Source organism: Temnothorax americanus, unplaced genomic scaffold (assembly GCF_048541705.1).
Source record: "Temnothorax americanus isolate GAGA-0224 unplaced genomic scaffold, ASM4854170v1 Scaffold115, whole genome shotgun sequence".
Classification (NCBI taxonomy): domain Eukaryota; kingdom Metazoa; phylum Arthropoda; class Insecta; order Hymenoptera; family Formicidae; genus Temnothorax; species Temnothorax americanus.
In genome coordinates, this window is record NW_027509248.1 from 349,248 (window position 1) to 355,247 (window position 6,000).

Genomic DNA, 6,000 nt, shown 5'->3' on the forward strand with positions numbered 1-6,000 from the left:
CGATCACGTGATCCTTGGCGCATCTTCATAGTCGGATATTACAGAATACGTTTACACGGTTCGATTTACGCCGAAGTTATAACATTAATATTGCTGTCTTTCATCAGCTTTACTTCTACCTAATTCTATTTGGTGCCATTGACTGCAAAGAACGCAAATATAAATTTTTAAATTTACAATCTAACATTTTTACATCATAACTATTAAATTTTATTACGTCGTGCATAAGATATGAGCAGTTACCTTTAAAAGGCATGACAAAGACCAATAACGCGCTGCAAGGTCCTTCGACTTTGTCGGGGTAGTTGATGATCCGCTTAATTTAAGTTGACGAGAATCCAGTACATTCGTACCTATTAATATTATGAGAGGTACGCGCCGGGGGACGCGCGGGATTGGCCCGCCCGATCGGTGGCGCGATTTTTCATTGGTGCAGAATATGAACCTTGTTGGCAAGCGCGCGCAGAGGCGCGACTATGTAATTAATAGGTACGAATGTACTGTGGATTCTCGCCAACTTAAATTAAGCGGATCATCAACTACCCCGACAAAGTCGAAGGACCTTGCAGCGCGTTATTGGTCTTTGTCATGCCTTTTAAAGATAACTGCTCATATCTTATGCACGACGTAATAAAATTTAAGTTATGATGTAAAAATGTTAGATTGTCAATTTAAAAATTTATATTTGCGTTCTTTGCAGTCAATGGCACCAAATAGGATTAGGTAGAAACAAAGCTGATGAAGGACAGCAACCCCAGTAAAACAGGAACGTGGAATCCACGTTTCTTTCATGTGGACCAGCGACGTAGAATTCACGTAGACAATCGAGTGGATCATCCGCTTAAAAACGGTAGTCGGATCCACGTGGATGAGATCATCGATTCGACGTGGAATTTACGTGAAAGTTTCACGTCCCTTACAGAAAAAAGTACTAAAAATACACAGTAATAAATTACTGGATTACTGGTGCTTATTATTGTTAGTATTGAATTACTCACTCAAAAAAAACCTCTTAATACTAGAGGACACTGATTTCCGATATTTACCCGGCATAAAAAAAAATTATTTTTATTGAAATTTTATTACTATTTTATAATTAAATTTGAATTTGTTTCTTAAGATGCAGTCTATGATTATAAATATTTTCTCGTATTTGAAAAACTCAGAAAAACACACTTACCTTGGTGGGATTCGAACTCGGGACCTCTGGATCGTGAGCTAACTGCCTTACGTGGTAGACTACTTCTTAATTAGATGTAAGTGTTATATATAGTCTACATATGTCGTAACCAGCGCAAATATATAATTTTTCAAAAATCATCTTAAGAAACAAATTTAGTTTAAAAAAAGTAATAAAATTTTTAATTGGATATATGATATTATTTCTTAATGTCGGGTGAATATCCGAAACCAGTGCCGGCTCATTATGAAATTTTGTGTTCGTAAATATATTTATGAAAAAAGTATATTTATAAAGTTAAAACATTCTTATCAAATCCTTACAAGGGCCTCATTAGATAAATATCCTTTAACCTTTAACCATATAGTTGCAAAACATATAGTTGATGGATCAGCTTGATTAATTATAAATTATTCATTAAAACGTTCCATTTAGCTATATTAATTGCGATTGACAACATCAATGTCTCCTGAGATTGATAAATTATATGTCAGTAAAACAGTGGAAATATCTACGCAAAATCTACATTGATATTACGCGGATAAGATACTTTGATTTTATCGATGGAAAAGAAACGTTGAATCCACGCGGATAAGGTACTTCGATTTTGGCGATGGAAGAGAAACGTTGAATCTACGCGGATAAGGTACTTCGATTTTGGCGATGGAGAAGAAACGTTGAATCTACGCGGATAAGGTACTTCGATTTTAGCGATAGAAAAGAAACGTTGAATCCACGCGGATAAGGTACTTTGATTTTGACGATGGAAAAAAAACGTTGAATCTACGTGGATAAGGTACTTCGATTTTAGCGATAGAAAAGAAACGTTGAATCCACGCGAATAAGGTTCTTCGATTTTGACGATAAAAAACAAACGTTGAATCTACGTGGATAACTCGCGGATGAATCTCCATCCACGTATTACGTAGATTCGACGCAGATGCGACGTACCTGTTTTACTGGGGAAACCGCTGTCTCTCAAAGACGTCAAGATAATCGTTGGCGAAAATAAAGTCATGTATAACTTCAAAAAACCCCAACACGAATCAATTGGTATTCTATTAAATAAAGTTCGTAATCTTCAAAGCGAACAAGTAAAGGATGTTAATATCGTTATGCAATGTTTGTATTTTTATAAAGGTTTTTGTGTGGAAAATTTTATAGATTTTATCTTTTCTTATCTATAAATTGTTCTTAGGTGTCACATCTCCATCGTATGTCATGTTACGACATCGAACTTAACGAAATATTCCAGAATTCCTGTGTCGTGTCTTTTAGCCATCAAAAGGTGATGGCGCAGTCATGACAAAGTACGTCAACGAGCGAAGGAGTACCTCAATCTTAAATTAAAGTCGAGGCAACGTCACATAATAGAGCAAACTGTTACATATAGCGAAAAATTTACTAGATTTTTTGCGTTTTTCATTAATGTTTTGATTTTTGTATGATGTTAAAGCTTCTTCTGAAACACACGGAGATATATCTCAAATAATAATTTATATTACTATTTTAAAAAGTGTCTAAGAATACATACCAAAACTAATACGAACAAAGAATATACAGTATATGTACAGTGACGTAGTATATTTAATTTATCATTTTTGTATATAATAATTAAAGCATTAATTTCTCTTGTATAATATCAGTACAGTTATTGACATCATTATTGATATTAAAAGAATTGTTAAGATTTTTTACTTCATTGTGTAATGAAGATTTGTATCTCGAATCTTATGTCTTTCTTACAACAGCATTCAAATATTGAAAAATTTTTAAAATATATTTCTGTTTACCTTTAGCTGCTTATAATGTTGTTTATGTATCTTATCTGCATGGCCTATAAATGTAGCCAACTCTAAAACTTCAACATCATTTAAATTCAGTTAAATACAATAGGTACTATTTATTTTCTCAATTGTACCCGCAAAGTTTCAGAATTACTTGGATTACATTCTTTTACAAATGTACGAATTAAAACGCTTTAAGATACTTGTAGCTATTGTCTAAAATAAAACCAGGTAATCAAAAGGTATATTTCTGCTTGATATATCAGCTTCTCGTCATTTTAAAATTTCAGTTGCACAATGTAAAATAATTCAAAACCGTAATTTTTACACTTATTTTAAAGTCAATAAATTAACAATTCCGAAAAATCTTTGGATAATTCTCTTTTTGCATCTTCTTCTTTTTTCAAGAATTCTGCAATAAAGATGTTTCCTATTCGTTTAAATAATGTTAATAAACTATGCAGTAGCGGGTGATTTATATATTTAGACCCGTATTCAGAACGCGCTTTTAAAGATGTTAGCGCGCTTTTTTTTATCATTCTATTTTTATTTTATGTCTAATGAATGGTAATCAACGAAGACAGAATAACGAAAAATCGCGCTAACATCTTTAGAAACGCGTTCTAAATATGACCACAAACGTATAAAGCGCCCACTATTGCACCTATTTTATCAACACTAATTTAACAAATAGGAAACATCTTTATTACAAAATGCTTGAAAAAAGAAGATGCAGAAAAAAAGAAATTAGTCAAAAATTTTTTGAAATTGTTAATTGTTAATTGTGAAATTGTTTTGTAAGAGTGTAAATATTACAGTTTTGAAAAAAACTGTAATGGGAATGTAGTACTGAATATACAGGCCTTGTTGTTTGTTGTTATAACTTGTATTACTTGCAGAGATGCAGTGATAATAAAACTTAAAAACTTAGATAGATTGATTGGAAGTCTTCGATATCTTTATTAATTTTTTTCCTCTACATTGAAAAAAAAAATGCTGCTAAATTAAAAAAAATGCGGTTACTTCAATTAAACGTCGACGTCACGGGCATCCACAAAAATAAATAGTTCATTTAATAGTATTTGCTATTGATTGTTATTTTAAATATGTATGTTAAAAGAACAATATATAAATTTCAATCAATGATATAGGATATTGCATTAAACGTATATTGAATTGTAAGAACGCTACTAAATTACGAATTGATATACATTGTAATTAGTTGTTTCATACGTACGATTAATTTAATCATTGTCGCTTGCCCTGAGAATAAAAAAGTGATTGTTTTAAAAGTATTTTTATTTGAAATGTATTAGTTCGTTTTAAAATTAAACACAAAATTATTTGATTGAATTCTTCATACAAATGAAGTTATGTTATGTATAATTATATTAAACTTATATATATTTTAATTGATTAAATATGTTATTCAATATACAAATTATACGTTTAGTTGTGTTATACGTGCGATTGATTTAATTATTATTGCTTGCCCTGCGAATAAAAAAGTGATTGTTTTAAAAGTATTTTTATTTGAAATGTATCAGTTTGTTTTTAAACTTAACACAAAATTATTTGATTACATTTTTCATACAGATGAAGCAACGTTAAATATATTTTAATTGATTAAATATGTTATTCAATATATATAACTTATACGTTTCGCTCAATTATATTAATGATTAAATGAACCATTGATGCTTGCTCTAAGAATAAAAAAAATAGTTGTTTTAAAAGCATTTTTATTTGACATATATCAATTTATATTTTATTGGACTGGATATATTATTCAACAGACAAGTTATACGTTTCGATGGATTATATTTACGTTTGAATGAACCACTAATGCTTGCTCTAAGAATAAAAAAATAATTGTTTTAAAAGCATTTTTATTTGATATATATTAATTTATATTTTATTGGACTGGATATATTATTCAACAAAGAAGTTATACGTTTCGATGGATTATATTTATGTTTGAATGAATCACTGATGCTTGCTCTAAGAATAAGAAAACTGTTGTTTTAAAAACAAGTGAATTTATTTAGATCATTTAATATTGTTGTCGAAATTGTATATTGCGTTGTTTGTAACACAATTCCTAGTTACAACTATTGTTCATGTTATCACATTATAATAATGTGATGTTAAAACTGCTATCATATTCTGTTGTTTTAATTACATGTATAATTCGCATAATTATTAATGTCTACTAATATGATTACCAAATAACATGACAATATGTTTGAAACATACAATCGCAACTGTTGTTTTTAATAAATGTAGAATTCATAAAAGCTATTTTTGTTTTTTTTCTTTAAAAAAGAGAAAATTATAAATAATTTTCGATTCAATGTAAGCAATTAATTCTTACATTAAATAGGTAAAGAATAATTGTTTACATTGAATCGAAAAGTATTTATATTTTCCTTTTTTTTTTTAAAGAAAAATATATAAATAGCTTTTACGAATTGTACATCTATTTAAAACAACAGCAACGATTGTATGTTTCAAACATACTATCGTTTATTTGGTAATCACATTAGTAGACATTAATAATTATGCAAATTATACATGTAATTAAAGTAATAGAAATGATAGAAGTTTTAACATTACATTATTTTAATGTGGCAACATGTTTACTTATTTCTTAACAAATTGTTTATTTAAAAATTATTATAAACAATTAAAAAAACATGTTATAATCGTTGTACTCGTTGTCTCGTATCAACTCAAAAAATGTTTTTAAAAAATTTATTCATATTATTTATAACATTTTTATTCAAACATATACAGACAGTGCATCTTTTGACTATTTTCCACACCACCTCTGAGGTAAAGTCAATAGTGCGTTTTTCTTCTGTGGTTTCCCCAGTAGGCCTAATCCACAAGCATTGAAAATATGTTCTTTTGATGTGATAATCATTTGGATATTCCTTGGATACTAAAACTATCCAACACGCAGATGTTGATGAAAATTCACATCCGCGTCTTGAATAATTATTTCAATTCTCAATATCCATAGGCTCAGCT